This window comes from Zonotrichia leucophrys, chromosome 6 (genome assembly GCF_028769735.1).
Source record: "Zonotrichia leucophrys gambelii isolate GWCS_2022_RI chromosome 6, RI_Zleu_2.0, whole genome shotgun sequence".
Classification (NCBI taxonomy): Eukaryota; Metazoa; Chordata; class Aves; order Passeriformes; family Passerellidae; genus Zonotrichia; species Zonotrichia leucophrys.
The window spans coordinates 26526778-26544883 of record NC_088176.1 but is presented as its reverse complement, the minus strand read 5'-3'; the positions used below and the strand labels follow the sequence as shown (position 1 = coordinate 26544883).

The 18106-nt window shown below is 42.4% G+C and overlaps 1 protein-coding gene across 2 annotated transcripts in view; it reads left to right on the top strand.

Annotated features, from left to right (window-relative positions):
* Nucleotides 1-3: 3 nt before the first annotated feature.
* Nucleotides 4-18106, top strand: part of BMPR1A (bone morphogenetic protein receptor type 1A) — a 73871-nt gene continuing 55768 nt past the window's right edge. For both annotated transcript variants that reach the window (XM_064716386.1, XM_064716384.1), the window contains exon 1: nt 4-169. The gene's annotated coding sequence lies outside the window, so the exon portion shown is untranslated. The remainder of the gene's footprint in view (nt 170-18106) is intronic.

Below are 18106 nucleotides of genomic sequence, written 5' to 3'. Positions count from 1 at the left end.
CCCGCGCCGCGCCGTCCCGCCCTCCCCCGCCCGACACGCACCCGCCTTCGCCCCCGTCTCAGCGGAGCCGTCGGGGCCCCGGGAACGGCCCGCGGAGCGCGGCGGGGAGCGGGCCCCCTCCCACTTCGCCTGCCGTCGCCGCGCCGAGGATGAGGAGCCCCCACCGCCGGTGAGTGAGGGACGCGCCGCGGAGGCCTCGGCAGGGCGGAGAGAGCCGGGGCGCCCCGGGCAGCGCCGCTCCTGCACCGCTCCCTCTGCGGCCGGGGGGACGCGGGGCGCTCCCGCCGCGGCGGTGCCCCTTCCCCGCCGTCGGGCGGCCCGGCCTGGGCGGTGCCCGGCGGGGTCCGCGGCGGCCCCGGGCAGCGCCGTCGAAGGTGGGCTCCGGCGGCGGCCCTCCCGGCCCGGCCTGGCTGCTCCGGGCCCCGGGAGCGCCCCGGGCCGGCAGCCCTGCCCCGCCGCGGCGCTGGGGGCGCTGCCCGCCGGGCCGGGCCGGGTGGGCGCCGCGGGGGCTGCGCGGGGCCCGCGGGTCCCTGCGTGGGCAGGGCCGGCCGTGCGCTCCCTCCTGCCCTCCCTCCCTCCTGCCCTCCCTTCCCGGTGTTGTAATGCCGGGCCCGGTGCCGAGCGGCCCCAGCCCGAGCGAGCGGCAGCGCCCGTCGTCGTGCGAAGGGTACGAGGAATAAGGTGCTTCGCCTTCCTTTTGTGCGAGCTTAGAACAAAGCTGGACGCCGGCTTTCCAAATCGGTTTTTGCCGTTCAGCGACGTCAGACAAAAAAAGTCTGAAGAAATAATAACCTCAAATAATCGCTCGTACCTTAGTAGCGAAAGATTGTGCTGTTGAGGGCCGATTATGTACGCGGTTTTCATAACTGATTACAAAATCTATTGAACAGGGTTCAAAAGCACAAATGGCTTTTTACCACCTTTCAATCAACCACACTCCGATGTTGTTTTGGTAAAATTAAGAGTGCATTCAGCAGCAGGGAACGATAGTAAGCTGTGGCATTTCCTTTCAGCAGTTGCCTGTTACTTTGTGTCAAGTTGTGTGACGATTTTTCCCAGTGTAAATTGACTGCCCTCCGAATTTACATATTTTGTTCTCTGCTTAGAAGTAATTATCTTTGAGTTCTTTTATCAAGTTAGCATGCTAGGGATTGTTCAGGCCTGTTACCTGCAGGGATAGAGAAGCTGCTTTTGTAGATAAGGAAGACTCTCCCAAATTGAAAGGTTTGTTTGATTTTTAGTAGAACCTAACCTGGAATAAAAAAGTTAACAAACATAAGAGCAATTCATAGTCAGATAATTTACCCAGTCTACAGCTAGACATACTCCATGTTGTGGCATTTGTAGCAGCCTGGATAAAACTCTTGCTGACAATGTATTTGTCTTTGGTCTCGTTCTTTTGTAGCTTTTCTTAGGTTATTCACCACATTTTCTTTGGGGTGTGTGTGAGGGGCTATGTATTTATGTAGACAGGTATAATCTGATAGTCATTGAGATGTGGTTTGAAATGTTCTGAAGGGTCTTCTCTTGCACCTGCAAGATTCAGCTGCCAGTCCTTAGTATGTCCTGCTGGCTGATCTCTTCCAGCAACAGAGTTTATGTGGCTGGATCTGAATTATTTTCTTCCCCTAATTGTGAAGTAATTTCGTTTTGAAAGGGACCTCTGGATGTTATCTGTTTGAGCCTTTTTCAAGTTAGAGCAGAAACTGCAAGCCTGAAATAGCAGGTTACTTGGACTTCACTGATTCAAAGACGTGTTTACTAAAACAGTTTGTAGCTAGAGCATAGACTTTCTTAAAGCCAGTGTGTGGGACCCCAAATCCTAATGTTTTGCACACTGCTCTGCAAGATAGTCACTGCTCTGCAAGATCGTGAAAATTGATATGCATATCAAAAATACTGAGTATGGTGGAGTGTATAAATGATATGTTAGTTTTTGTGGATACCAGGTCTGACATGCAGAGCTGCAGTAGCTTCTTTGGTCAATTGCTGGGAAACAGATGAATGAAAGAGACCAATCAGTGTGTGACAGAGAAACTTACAAATGTTTGTTTGTCCTTGCTTATTTCAAGCATCAGTTGGAGATTTGTCCTGTCTGGATACCTGGGAAGGTATTTCTTGGTTCCTCACGAAAGAGAGGGCATATTTTCAGTGCCTGGATTTCTGTCATCTGTAAATAAATGACAGAAGGAACTCAGCAATTTACAAGTATATCTCATCAGAGTCATATGTGGGTACAGATGGATTACTTGAAGCCTTGTTTCCTTTGCTAGTATTCCCAAAATGCAGGACTTGGAGGCAGGCACAGAGTGTGCCTCACAAGACATTTTTTCTTTCACTGCTGCTTTATTGGTTCCAGTTTTTCCTTTCTTGGACAGGACCTGCAGAACCCTCTGCAGCTGTCACACCACAGGGTGCTGATGGTCCCCAGTTGCAGTGGTCTCTTTTGTGCCCTCCAGAATGGTCAGTGCTTTAAGGGGAAACCTAATTTCTTTCTGCCTTGTTTTCTTGCAATCTGCTAAAGGTTCCTGTGAAAGTGTTGAGGGTTCACTGCTCTCTGGCAGCAAGTAGTTACTCTTTAAAATGTTTAAAACTGACTCTGAATGTAAAACTTGACCTGCTACATGGTGTCCTTTCAGAATAACAAGGAGACCACACTAGGTGATACTTGGAACTGGGTAAAAGTTTGAAACAGTCACCTCATTTTTCTTATGTACAGAAAATATAATTTTAGCAATCTCGGTGCTCTTATTGAGAAGATCTATGGAATAGCTGTTCTGTGAGGGATTTAGTCCAGAAACATCTGTGTAGTACATTGTATTTGGAGTGTGTAAATCCCAGGAGCTTTAGCTTGATAAAACACACAGCTAACCCACTACTGACCAGGAAATCAGGGGACAACTGCCAACTTGCCAGGATGGATTTTGTTGAGAACTGGCTTCCCAGGACTGTGCTGGGTGTATTTACAGAGCATATTAGGTGTATTTCACGTTCATTTCCCTCCAAAGTAAAACAAAGCAATTATGCCACTAGTCTGCAATATATATTTTGAAATTCACTGTAGCAGGTTGGACACTGAAGCATTTTAGGATGGCATATTTTTGATATATTGAGAAGACCAAGAACTTAATTCATCTTGTGGTAGTGCAAAACCCCTTGCATGGGTTTCTGGTTATGACCCCATTGTTTCAGCTGTACACAAACAGTGTGAGAAATACAGTCACTCTGTTTGAGATTTATAATCCAGACAGGTTTTTTTCTTGCCATTTCTCTAAAGGGTGCCTTGTAGCTGCCATCCCATTTCATTTGAATTCTGGGTGCTACGGTTAGGTTTAGTACTGTTTAATGATAGTCTGGTTAGCAAAATTCAAAACAAGAGTTAGGGTAGGAAAATAAACTCTGGTTCACAATTGTGATAATATTCATAGCCTGTATAAGCAGGAGGAAAGGAAAAGCCACAGGAAAGCCTTATTGCAGGTCAGGTGTGTCACCAGTGTGACACCTGTAGTTACAGTGAAGGCGATTGTCCTGATAGAGCTGTCCCTGCCACCACCGAGCTGTCGCCAGTGCCTCTTCGTGGGGGAGGGGGAAGTGCTCTGAGTATCATGAAGGTGTGAACTTTGAATGTTTTAAAATATTTTGATTAGACAAAAATCTGTGTAGTAACAATTCACAGAATGTGTACCTGCAACATGCGGCTAAATGCTCTTATATGGAGAGAGTCCCAGTTAAGATCTATGTATTGTAAGATCTATGTGTTAGATAAGTGGGTCCTTATGGAGAGAGTCCCTGTAAGATCTGTGTGGGTCCTAGCTGCTCCAAACGAGCTACAGCTGCAAAGTCCTTAGCTGGGCAGCAGCTGTAGCTCGTGAAGGTAACTGGAATAAATAGGGGTGGGTCGAGAGCCCAGGAGGAGCCCCTGCAAAGACATGAAGGACTGTGATGCAGAGAAGAACAGCTTGGTACAGTATGGGACTTGAGAAATATGAATACAACACTCTTATTCGTGTTTTTTCCTCAAAATAGGATTTCCCAAAATACAGAGGAAAATGTAGTGCATTTGAATGTAATTCAAGTGTCATGAGTTGGTTTGCATTAGAAGGGGAAAATATTAGTGTTATTAACTCAGCTCTGCAGTATTGCAGCTTAATTTGCACCATATATCATAACAGGAGCAATGCTTGTTACAAAAATGTGATATCACATAAATTTTTGCAGTGTGCTTTCAGTCAACTTTATTAGATTAAAATGTGGAAGCAACTAGCAATTCTTTGTGTCTATATTCCCTGAGTTCACCATCTTAAGGAGAAAACTGTCAGTACTGCCATGCTTTGGTAGATAAATACAAGCAGATGTAGCAGGAATAAGTTAGAGAAATATCAAAGTCTCACAAGATACATACCAGGAAATAGATCTGGTTTGTGGAAGCGATTTCCTTTTCACTGCTGCAGCCGTTGAAATGATTTAAATTTGCCTTTCTTTTCTTGTTATTAAAAAAAAAAAAATCCCACCTAGAACCATTTGTAGGCCTTTGTACTTCCTCTGTGAGAGCCTGATCCCAAATTTGACTGGAAATCAGTGGGCAGAGCTCAAATGACTTTGGAGGACTGAAGTCATCAGAGATTTCACTTATGCAGAGAATCGATACTCTGCTCATGAGATTTGTGCAAATGAGCACATTGTGTGCTCAGAGTCAGAACATCAGGGATATGAAAGTGGTGAACAAGCTCAGATAACATTTTCTAAACTAATCATTCTTTTTCCTGTCCTGTGTTCAGTTGGAAATTCACAGTGTAGCAGTCAGGCAGAGGAACTGTTCCATGTGTTTTTGCAAGGGCATAGAGAGCTTGAAAAGGAAGCTTAAACAGAAGGGTCGGGAGGAATTGTTCAGCAGGAATAATGGAATATATGAAATACTGAGAATATGAAAAATGTATCATCTACTTGTTCCTTTATATTTGGGAATGAAAGAGCTTGGGCAGTAGCATGAGAAAAAGAGGGATTTATCAGAAGAACCTCAGTGACTGGAAATGTGAGTGAGGGGACCACAAAGCTGGGTAAAACGTGCTCTTCCTGGCTGCATGTCCTTCTTTGTGGAAGAGAAAATTATCTTTAACAGAATGGCTTGGAGAAGATTTTGGAAACCCTCCTGTTTCCCTCTCGGTGTTGTGCAAGCAGCAGGCCTTGCATTTGTCAGCTTTGGACAAGTGAGAGTTAATTACAGCACAGGGATGAGCTGCCAGCTAACGAGGTGCAGCCATTCTTCTCACTCCCTGTTTTGGGCACTGAATCTGTCTTCTGTTCAGGTTGTTGAAGGGATTTTTGCAGTAATAAAAAATTCAGTAGTGGTACCAAGTATTAAGCAGAAATGTCCCTGATGATAGAAGATATGGGAAGTTTCACCTTAAAGATTTTTTTTTAAATTTGGTTTGAATGTCTCCTCTCAAAGCAAACAATGAATCCCACCAAATAAAAATGTGGGGTTTTGTTTTAAACTATAGATGTATTTTCATAATTTTATCTTCCATATTTACTACTTTATAATAATTTTCCTTTTCTTTTTTGTTAAAAGATTCTATAGAAAGTTTCCTGTAGAATATTCTGATGTGTATGCCATTTGTTAGGATTGAAGATTGTGCCCTTCTCCACCCAGGCAAATTATTATTCTTAGCCTAAAATTAAATGGAAAATTGGATAGGTTTTATGGCCAATCTGTCACATTTGGATCAGTGGTTCTACCAGGGATAATTCACCTTTAAATTTGCAGTGTGGACTGAAGTTTAAGACAGACAATACTCTATGCCCTAGTCCTCTACTTGACTTAGATGAATAGAAATTTTTCGAAACAATGCTGTCTCAGTATATATTTCTAAAATACGTTACCACTCTTGCATAATAATATAAAAATATATAATTATATATAAAATATTATAATAGTAAATTCTTTACTGAATTGATTTGACAACCACTCATTGTTTTGCAGTACTCTTTATATGTTTTGTAAAGCTCTTTTAGTACATGGTGAATTCATATTTTTTTACACTTAAAACTATAATTAATCATAACTCTAAAAAGAATCAAAACCTGGAGTGTTGTTATACTCAGAAGTTTATGGCAGAGGGCTCTGGCAAAGTCTAGAAACATTCCCATATAGCTGATATTCTTCAGTTTCCTGCTCTTAAAATTTCATGGAAGGAATGCAGTTAGAGGCTCGCCAATTTGGGTTAGACCAGGAACTGCAAAATCAATCCTGATCCAGACAGGACAGTTTTTATTCAAACCCAAGCCTCTGTTGAACTGTCTGGTTTTGTTCTGTCCCTGGCCCTGTTTCACTCCCCCACCTCTCTTTAAATTCACAAGTTTTTAAATGTAGAGATGTTTCTAATTTAGAAAATTATTTTGGTGTAATGAACTAAAACAGAGAAGAGTGGACTAAGCTGAAGGAGGTCAAAAACCAGATGGAAATAGAAAATCTGAAAACATGGAGTAAAGAAAAAAATCCCCCTTGAAATAATGGAATCTAAATGCTGAAATTATACATCTGCTCAGCAGCTGTGCATTCCTTAGCCAGAGGTTCCGTTGCTGAAATGGCATTACTCAAGTTTTTCTCAAAGCTTCAAATGCTGTTGTATAATATTTACATCTCTCTAATGCTGTCAGTAATAGTCTTAGGAGCCTGGAGAATAGAGGTGGAGGGAAGAGTGATGTAAGAATTTCCTTCTTTGTCCTAAAGCATCTGCAGTGTGTGTAGTTTTTTGCTGCAATGAAATTCTGTATTTTGCTTGGTTGTTCTTTATAAATATCTTTTAATTTCTGCTGACTTAATTTCAGAGGAGAAGTTGGTTACAGGAAAAGTAAGCAACTAAAAACTATATGGAAGGAGTGTGCACTAGTGAGAAAAGAATGTTCCAAATGCTTCGAGTGTCTTGCTCCCATCAATGGCCAGCAGCATTGCTCCAGAGCAGCACATAAGACAGTCTAGCAGACAACTGTGGGATTAAACCACTCTGTGGAAGCTTCTTCCTACATCCCAAGAGCCAGGAGCCAGCTGAGTCTGCAAGGCACATTCAATCCATGTCAGTACAGATCCATAGCACAGGAAACATTTGTTGTTAGAAAAGGTCTCTCGAAGCTACTAAGCAGGTTATAAAAATGTGTAATTCTACATTTTCTTTTGTGTTCTTTTTTTGTCTTTGTACCTTTTGACAATGTTGGTATTCATCAGAGTTACCTGTTAGTACTAAGATTTATATATGGTAGAGTTGGTCTTTGAGCAAGCATTGGTTTGAGTGCTGATATGAAGGGTGAATTAGTTACTAAAAGACCCTAAGAAGGTTTCTTTGCTTTGTACAAAGGGACTCTTGCTTCCAAGAATTTTTACCAAAATTTATAAGTTTGAGGCTATGTAAGAGAAATGTCAGAATTTTCAGCCATTTTGAATCTTGATTTCAAACTTTTTCTAATTTTGGAAGAAGTAATTGTTTACTGGGAGATATTTTTTACTGTGTGTACTTAGACCAACTGAAGGTAAAATAAATCTCCTTTGGGTTACTTTGATTGAGAAGAGAAGCTGTGGGTGTGCTGTCAGTACAGATCCCAGGGTCTCCTGAGCATTTGAAAGAGCAGGTGTGGGGCTTTGGGTTCAGGGATCAGGAAGTGTGGGCAGAGGAGCAGGGGCATGGTGAGAAAGGCTTGCTGGGTTTGAGCCCTGGAGAGGAGCCCAGAGCTCTCTTCTAGCCTGGGACAGGAGTGACAGAACTCTCCATCTCCTTGCTCTGTATATAACTGCAAAGCACCTCTTCCCAGATCTATCCATCCATGCATTATTGCTCCACTGTCACTGCTGATTTTTCTCTCTAGCATCTTTGTCATAGTGTGAAATGAGGTTTCGGGCTATTCAAAGTGTAGCCAGTATGAAGTTTCTAAAACTTTAACCCAAGTTGGTTCTTATATTTGGATTTCACTATTTTCCACATGTTGTGCAAAAGACTGGGCACAAACAGGAGAAATTGGAAGTCTGTGTGCCACGGCATCACATCTTGTTTTGATCAGAGATGGGGTGGGACAGCTGACACGGCTGGAGTGCTGCAAGGACTCCTTATGGGCTCTCCAGGAAGGACAGGCTGAGATTGTGAGGGATGCACAGTTGTGGGGATTTCTGTTGTGAGACTGCCATGGAGATTGCTGAAGTTCTTCCTTTTGGGTGAATGAGGAGTCACTTGAGAGGTGTGGGTCAGGCCTACCAAGGTCAGCATGGGTGATGGTGGTGGGTGCCTGCAGGAGGCTCTCTCAGTGAATGAGTGGGGAGCAGTGGATATTGTTTAACTTGAATGGCAGTGTCACTTGGAACATCCTCATCAACAAAGTGATGGAAGTACAGACTGTACAAATGGACAGTGAGATAGACTGAAAATTGGAAGAGCTACGAGTTTCAAAGAGTTGTGATCAGCAGCACAGAGTCCAGCTGGGGACCAATCATAGTGTGTGACCCAGGGGTCGAGCTGGATTTCTAGTACCATGCAGCCACGTGAGCACTCATGGATGATGGGACAGAGCACACCCTCAGAAGTTTGTAGGCAGTACAGAACTGGGAGCAGTATTTGGTGGGCCAGGTGGTTGTGCAGCCCCTCACAGGGGCCTGGATGGACTGGAGAAGTGAGCAGAGGGGAACCTCATGGAGCTCTGCAAAGGGAAGTGCAAAGCCCTGCACCTGGGGAGGTGCCTCCTGGGCTGTCCAAGGTGAGTGTTGTGGGCAGGCTCAGGGAGGTGATGATGCCCTTCAGCTCAGCACTGGTGAGACACATCTGGAAGGCCCTGGTCGGTTCTGGGCTCCCAGGAAGAGCTGGGCGGGTGCCCCTGGGGCAGAGAGGTGCTAACAGCCTCGCTGGAAGCAAGCAATGAAGGCTGTTTTATTCTGTCTATTTGGAAATAGTGTGGAGGGGGGAGTGGATGGTGTGGTGAAATTTGTAGCTGATACGGGTACTGTAAACTGGCCTGAGCGGTATTGAATGCCTGGATGATAAAATACTGGATGAGGTACAGTAAGTGCAATGTAATTTAATTCAGACAGAGGCAAAACCAGTAACAGGCTCCAAATGAGGTATTAACACTTGGTGAGATCTTTGTTTTGAAGCTCCTACTTTAGATTGAATCTATCTGCATATGGTGTTGAATTTTTTTTTCCTTTCGTCTCTTTTTTGTGTTTCCACTGTCACTTTTGTACTTGTGGCCAAGTAAAAGGTTGGATTTGTTTGCTAATTTAACTGAAAACTAACCACATAAAACCCCCTAGGTTTTCAGTATTTCCAGCTCACTGTGGTACCTTATGTGGAGTAAGAGGAGAGGAGGGCCAGCACTTCCCTTCTTACAATCAGTACAGGCTTAAATGAATTTAGGCCAATTTTGAAGCAGCATTCTATACAGTTAAGTATTTCAAAAATGTGATTATACAGCTGTACAAGTTCATTATATATGGTCATACAGGTTATGTTCTTTTGGTAATACAATTTCAACAGTCCCATTAAAATGACAAGGTAATATTTTTTGTTCTGTTTGATTTTTCCTTCTTCCAGCAGTACTGGAAGGATGAAGTACTCACTAGACTTGGGCCCTTTCAGTTAAGGAAAGAGAAACAGTGGGAGAGAGAGATGGTGATGGTAATCTGGTAATCTATCAAACCTTAAATGAAATTAAGAAACTCATGAATAGTGTTTCACCACTACTTTTTTTTCCTCCATGGTGTAAGGGAATGGCAGGTTTACAAGGATGGTAAAATGGGGCGTTTCTTTCCTTCCTCACAGCAAATATTTCAGTTAAAAAGTTGCTGCCAGAATACGTGGCTGGGGATGAAACTGTCGGGCAGATTTGCCATCACACGGATTTGTTGACGGATGTGTGCACCAATGGCAGTCACAAGCGCAGTCACTTGTGCCTGGTTCAGGTCAGGGGCTGCCCAGGTTTCTGGATGGAACCAGGGAGGACTCTGTTCTCCCCTAGCTCCCAGCTGGCTGCTAGCAGGCAGGGTGACAGGCAGAGTGCTGGGCAGACATCTGCCGCAGAGCAGCAGTGAATTCGGAGGCCTTTATCACACCCACACGCAGGCAGGCACGGCAGCTCCTCAGTGTTGCACTCAGCAGTGTCTGTAACGCCTACAGCTTTTTGAAACTGGCACCCATCTGCCTTCGTACACATTTGTTAGGTTTGCTTTAACGAAACTGCCATCAAACGTGAAGTAACATGTTTTTTTGTATCTGCCTTATCTTAAACCTTTTCTGTTCAGGTAGTTTATTTTGCTTAGTGTGGAAAGATTGATCATATAATTTCCTAAGGACTGGAGCAGTGCAGCCAGGTAGACTTCCATTGATGTTTGCTGGATGAATAATTAACTGCCAGATGGAGAGGGCAGTTCTGTGCTGCAGATAAGCAGCCTAAGCAGCCGGGTACACTCGAAGGGCCAGTTCTACTCCTTGTTCACGCCACCCTGCTGCGTCCTTCCCTCTTCCTTTGCAGCAGCACTTTCTGGCACTGCTCTGATGCTGCAGCAATCTAAACTGGCTGAGAGCCCATTACCCTTTTTTGCTTTCTTTTTACATTTTTTTTTTATGTAGGCTTCACTTCTTGCCAGTCTAGCTGTGGTTGTGGGGGCAGACCAAGTTTTACTGTTAGCACAGAGAACAAGAGTGCCCCTTCCAGGCCCAGTTTAGTTGTAGTGAAACGTGCTTGTGGGTAAGTCTGTTTGGGAATGTTACCCAGTTTGGAGTGCCTTTTTTTTTTTTTTTCTTTTAATTAGCTTGAATTTTGGTGATCCTGTGTAACTTCTTAGTGTATATTGACTATATCCTCACTCCACAAAGCAAGAATGAGTTGTTCACAATCTTTACTTTCCATCCTCGCGTTCCTCTTAACTCTTTTACAGTTGACTCCTGACTGTTAAATTTCTGCCTCTGATGTAGTCTGTAAAGTTTTGGAGTTTGGCAAACTGCTAATACCTAAAACTTCAAAGACAAGCTTCATGTATCAGCAGGTTTGAAGATTAGATATCCAGTCAGATTATGGAGTGGATGTCACACTGTTTCTGTTTCAAAGGTCTTGAGCTGTGCTAATGTCCCCAGAGGTGAAGGATGTTACGATCAGGAGTGTTCAGTAAACTTGTTCTGCCTGGCAAGAGGGAGGTCAATATGCACATTACTGTCCAGCCAGCAAGATGTTGTTTGGCACCAGAGGATGTGGGAGGGAAGGGAGAGAGAACTGTGGTTGGAGGAATATGTGTGTGAGTGGAGAAATGGATCTATTGCTAAGGGACAGAGAGAGTGAAATCATACAGGATACACAGTGAGCGGGAGCAATTACACTGGGAAAAGATATAGACCAAAATAGAACAAATCTGTAGAAAACCAGGCTTTCCTCTGTCTGTTGCTCATAATGCAATTTGTTTGATGTGTGATGACTTTTTTTTTCCCCCTGAATGAAGAGAAAAATTTGAGATGAAAGAATCACCTGAGATTTAAGAACTAGAAATACCATAGATGTGTGTTTGGCATCACTGCCAGGGCAGAGTAGATCAATTGAGCCAAGTTTTTTCTTCTGTTCTCCTCATTAACCCAGCCTTTATTAGAACAGAGAGAAAGCACAATAAAATCTTTATATAGCAGGCTCAGATATAACAACAGGTGTGCTATTCCCAAATCCAAGGATTTTTACAGAGTTGGTCAAAAGGAGCATGAAGTGACATAGCATCTAGAAAGTGAAATGTGGGTGCTCTTTTCTGTATTACAGTAAGCTGGCTCATGGCTATGACTGGGAAAAGATATTTGAGAACTAAATACAGCCTCTAAAAATGTGTTTTTTCAAAGAACTGCTGTAGTTGAAGCAGAGGATTACCTTTTTGACAATGAACATAATGGAATTAAATGCCACTGCAGCAGTGCAGTTGGTATGAGAGAATAATCTAAAAATACAGTGTTGAAATGTCTGACAAGCTCATAGGAGTTCTGATGCAGCCACATGTTTATATATTAGTGTGTCTGCAGTCCACACTCCTCCACCTACAGAACCCATTGCATTGTAATGAAAAACAGATTCTGCTTAAACTGCTCATTGCAAATTCACTTGTTTTTTGAAAATGCTGGATTTGACAAATGCTATTCTTCTGCACTGAGTTTTCTCTTCATCAGGAAGTAGTATCATCCATAATTTGTGCTTTTGGAAGATATACTAGGAAATATTTTAGTCTTGTGCAAAGAAATTTGCCAATACTGTCGAGTTTTTAATTTTCATTTAGAATGCAAGTTTCTAAAAGTACACTTTAAAAATAACTTTCTTTAAACCATTAATTTGGATACATCTTTCAGAAGATTCTCTTCTGGAAGCAGTGGCTGGCACAGCTTCCTTTGGCCAGGCACACAGCATGAGTTACAGCTCAGTGGGACTGCTTGTCCATGGTGTGCTGGAGATCAGTGAATAAAGTGGCATTGCTAGAGAAGCTCATGATGTTCACAGTCACATTTCTCAAAGGCAGGCAAGTGTGTTCAAAAGGACATTTTGGTTAGAATGACACCTCTCAGGCTCTGTGTTACTCACAGACCCAAGAGAAGTACAAAAAGAAGTTAAAGGACATTTTCCACTTCCAAAGTACTTTCTAGCAATACTTTCTGTAATCTTTATGTCTCTTCTTCACCACCATTTCACCATGTCTGTATGTTTCTGTAACGTGGTCTGTAGTTTTCAAAGATTGTCACTGTGGAAATATTAAAACTGTTACAAGCAGGTATATTTCCTGACACTGCTTTTCATTTGCTAAAATTAATTTGCAATGGCAGTTTGAGTTTGGATTTTTGGTTGGTTTTGTTTTTGTTTTTCTCTTTGGTTCCCTCTCCCTCCCACAGTGTCTGCTTGTAATCTTTGCTGGCATGAAACTTGTGCTGAATTACTTGAAGGTATTTGTGAATGTCCTTGTAAAACATCACAGTGGTGTTTTCTATCTGCTCTTTTGGAAAACAGAATCCTTGCTAAAATATGTACACATCTTGTTATTTTTAGCACAGTGGCTTTAACCCCTGTTGAAACCTTTAGGATTACTTTGTAGTTTTAGCACTGGCTTAATTTTCTTTATACTTAGTTGTTGTGTGAAATATCCCAATAATAGGTCTTGAGACCAGAACACAACCTGTGGGAGTGACGGGAAAGTTTATGTTAAAAAAGACACAACAAAGTAAAACTACAGGGAGGATGCTAAGGGTGGAACTGTTATATTGGCCTTCTGAAAGAGAATCAACACTAATAACTTCTTGCAGGGCATTTAATAGCTGTCAGGTAATCATGTTATGGTGTTTTGAGCTTCAATTCTAATATGTAAACATACTTGCTCTTCCACTACTAACCAACAATTTGAATAAATTTTATTCCAATGAGTAAGCTTTATTAAATATATTTTAAAAGAAAAATAGCTGTTTATTTGTTATATGTATGACATTTTCTGTTACCTTAGGTTAATAGAGAAATTCTTGTTAAAATAGAAAATACTTCTAATTTTGATTATCTGATAGAAATTACAAATTGGAAATTTGTAGAATGCTAACAGATAGGAGAGATTCCTTTGGGGGAAAATCTAAAAGTCTGAGTTTTACATAATCTGAGAGACAAAATGCTATCACATATGATACACAGAAGCAAAATTGACTGTATTTTGCCTTCTGTAAAAAGAGGTCCTGCAAATATAGGTCTGTTTGCAGTAAACAAAAAAATTGTTTAAAGTGCTCATATTCTGTAACAAAGGCACCTGAGTAGGGTTTTTATTCTCATACATAACAAAAAATAATTCTATGCTTACTTTGCCTAGAATTATAGAGGTAGCTAGTTGTTAGTGCTCCTGATCCTTGATCTGCAATAACATTTATTGATAGTGAGGATTTTTGATAGGTGTATTAGTATATCAATAAAAGTGATTCTTTTCATCAACCTCCCCACTCTAGTTAATTTTTTTTCAGATTTAAAATCTTTTGGAAGTTCACTACCATCGTAGTGGTATTTGGCATTCCTCACTAGATTCTAGGGTTTTGCCATGTAGACAGTGCTTTAGGTCAATGTCTCTTAGCATTTTGAACTCTTTCCTATTTTGTAGCTGTGAACCAATAGAGGGGAAACCATGTGAGAGAAGGAATCCTGTGTAAAAGTCATTGAGCTCTGAATTTCTGGTTTTGACTTAAGATCCAGGCCTAAAACTTGGTAACAGCAGAGAGTTTCTGGCACCCTGTCTCTGGTGAGATATTTTTTTACATGAACAGAGGGACTCTATCCAGTGTACAGTGACCAAAGGTCTGCTCTTGGTAGAGCTGCAGAATTACCATCCTTAGCAGTGCTCTGCAGTGTCAGATTTAGCTCAGCCAAGGAAAGTACAAAGCACCTCCCATGGGATCGGTGTGAGCCCCTGGTTCCACACTGATGGTGAAAGACTGAGATAGGTGGAGGGCTTTTTCCTCAGCTCCTGATAGAACATTTGGTACTGTGCTTAATGAGTAAAATCACTATTACTAGAAAAGAACATTTGGTAGTGGGCTTAATGAGTAAAATCACTATTACTAGAAATGTGTTTTTCAGGTTATTGTTTCTCTCCTTACGCGTGCTGTCACTGGAATTAATTTTTTTTTCCAAGTCTCTGCTATCTGGTAGCATAATGGCATCTTAGTAATTTCAGCATCTTCACAATGGTAAAATTCTTGTCTGTTTTGTTTACAGCAAAATACTTACTCCAAATTGCAACAGCCTTTTTTCACGGTACAGAACTACTTGCTTTTAGAGAAAATAGATGGAGACTGTTAATCTGTAAGATCATCTCACACTTCTTTTGAGGGGTAATTTACTAATTTCTGTGCTTGTACGTAATTGACGTGAAACTGAAGACATTGTAGTGTTGTTGTATCCTAAATAAACTATGTGCCTGTAGTTTGGAAAGTGAATTCATAACAAAATTGTCCCTTTCATTTGAGAAAAGGACAATTCACATCATTCCAGAACTCTGTCTCCTTGGATCTACATGAATGCATTGTGCGAATGAGAAGGTGCGAGGCCTTTGCAATGGACGAGCTATTCTAACGAGTTCCTTGTTTCTGAGTGAGACGGGTTCGTGTCTAGGGACGGGTTCGTGTCTAAGGGTAGCGCAGCTGGGGTGAGTTCTGAGTCCCGGCGGAGGTGCCCGAAGGAGGGAGACCTGCATGGCCGGGCAGCGCTGCTTCCCGGAGCCGGGCACTGCTTCCCCCGGGCTCCCGGAGCGAGGGGCCGCGGCCGGACCCCGAGAAAAGGCTTTTCCTTGTCCTGCCCGTTTCAGGAGAGGCTGGCGCAGCCCGGCTCCCGGGCAGGCCGTGCCGGGATGCCATTTTGAGGCTCCGTGTGTGCGGGAGGAGGGGCGGCGCGGCTCGGGTTACGGGCTCCGCATTCCAGCGCCGGGAGGGGCCCGCGCCCGCCGCCCCTCACGGCCCCGCCGGGCCCGCGCTCTCACCGCGGCAGCGGCCGGGCCTTGCTTTGCCTCGCCTCCCAGTGAGCGTAACAACTCACTAGGAAAGAACTGGCTTTTGAGCTATTTTTAGAGATCAGAAATCCTCGTGGCGCTGTTTAATTTTGCTTAGCTGTAACAGTGGTTATAAGGACTTTCTGGAAGCGGACTATTGTGCTTCAGATATTTCCTTGAGAGCTAGAAGGTTAATTATCTGATGCGCTTATTGCCGTCTCATTTTTCAAGTTGTTACCTGTATTTACAATATAATGTAAATTCTAGGTAAATATTTGCTTTTTTCGTGGAGGTGTAAGTTTTTGTATCTTGCCTGTTTTCCCTTCTCTTCCCATGGATACAAAATAGCGATTTGAAGTAATGTGTTTTAAAGATCGTGTAATTTCCATTTCATGTTTGCACTGCAGCCGTACTCAGTTGTTCCTCGGCAGAACAATAGTGAGGTACTTCGTGTACACTTCTTCAAGTTTGCACCATTAAAAAACCCAACCTACAGGAGAGTATCATTAAGGCTTGTTATAATAGAGCTGAGTTTGTATTTAAGGTTTCAAGTTGACTTCGGAACAGATTGTTTTGTGGGATATTTATTGTAGTTGTTACAGCAACATCAGCTGGTACCCACTGTTCCTGCAGGGTTATTAGCATGTCTTGTGTTCTTCTTTGGGGCTGCATAAATCTTTTCAGGTAAAAGAAACTAAGCAGGACATCTCAGTTTGAAACTCTGAGCATGTTTTGTTGTGCTGTTTGGGGTGTTGTGTTCTTCCCCCCCACTTTTAATTCAGGTTGTAAATCATTCTGCCAATCAGGAGTCCATAAGTGTTGAATTTTTTTTCCTCTACCTGTAGTACATTATCACAAACATGAGATAAATAACGAGTTTAGATTTAGTTCAAGAGCTGAGTAAAGCTTTGTCCGTGGGAAGACTCAGCAAGGACATGAGATACCACATTCATCAGAGCTTAAATGATGAATACTGTGTATCAAATGCTGTGAAATATACAAAGCAAATCAGCTGCAAAAATATCTTCTCTGGCAACTGGTCAGAGTGGTATTATTTGTAAAAGCTGTTAGATCATGGGATTTTTCTTCATGGCATGTAATCTCTTTGTAGCTAAAGCAGTAAAATGATCCTGGTTGTGGTTTGCAGTGCAGCTCTCTTGTCAAAGGAATTCCTTTTATTCCCCTCCCTCCTCCCACAAATAAAAGCCATCACACGCTGAATTGAAGAGTCCTCTGCAGTTGTTTTAGTTAAAATGAAACATTCGAGGAGAATACCTTGTTCTTGAAAACTCTTTCTGAGAGTTGCTGCTGCTGCTGCATCCCTGAGCTCCCCAAAACTAAAAGGATACAACTGATTTTTTTTGTTTCACTGCAGGGAGTCTTTTGTGTCTCTTTCAGCTGAAGTGTTCCTGGTACAGGTTGGAGAATTTTCCTTCACTTCAGCCTCAACATGTGAAATCTAGTCCTGTCTGGTTAAAATCTGTACATAAACTTACTGCTAAAATTCAGTTTACTCTAAAATCAATGAAATCTGACAATAATAGTAAAAATGAAGCATTGACATTGAATCTCTTTTTCTTATAAAGACTATATATAGGAAAAAAAGATTACTTCATCACCTCAGGTACTCTTTTGCCAAATTCTTCTCAGTGTTTTCTCAATTTACTGCTCCTCATTCTATAATTTAAAATGCATGTGTTGTTGGTTTAAAAAAAAAGTTGATTCATACAAAGCAGTATGCAGTGGATGCAGCTGCTGTGAATATATAAAGGTAATTGATGTAAAAAAATTGATGTAAAAAACCACCACACATTTTTGTTTCTGTTCCAGTCTGTGCCTCTGTAATGGGTTTCAGTGCAGTTCAAATAGTTTCATCATTTTCATACTGAGATCAGCGTGCATTGTCTAGAAATGAGAAAAGAACTATAAATGCACATATAATGTATTTTGCTTAGGCATTTCTGTCAATTTGGGAACTGCCACTAGTCTGTGATGGTAAAGGCCCTGTGTTGAGATTCAGGGCAAATCAATGCACAGCTCTGGGTAAAATCTGTCACCAGCACCCAATTTCTTGCCTTAGCTGAAGAAGAGCACAGCTGCTGGAGTCACTGTAAGTTAACTCACATATCTGAGTTATCCTGCTTCCACCCACACATGCTTACCTTGCAGAATGTTTGCATAGATCTTCATAAAAACACTTCCCTTCATCTGCCGTGGCAAGCAACAAAATGATTTTGGCACTAAACGAACACAGTGTTGGAGCTGAGGGCCTGGGGAATGCAGGATGTGCTCTGTGGCTGCTGTTGGTTTTGCTGTGAAGCTGATATTTATTTGTTCACCTGTCTGAAAGGGCACTGAGATAATGGGTGGATCTGTGCCTTCCATTTTTATGATATTCCATGTAGCAGGTTCAGTCATTGTCCTGATCTCAGAACTCCAACCTATCAAAACCCCAAATAAACAAAAAACCAGCATGAAACCCTTCATATCAGGTGTTTGAAGGCTTTCATGCTTAGGTTACACAGAGTACCAGCTCTGGTCTGCAATTGGTGGGACAGCAGTGGGATCAAGCTGAAAGCCTTTTGGGTTTGGCTCAGTGTTCTG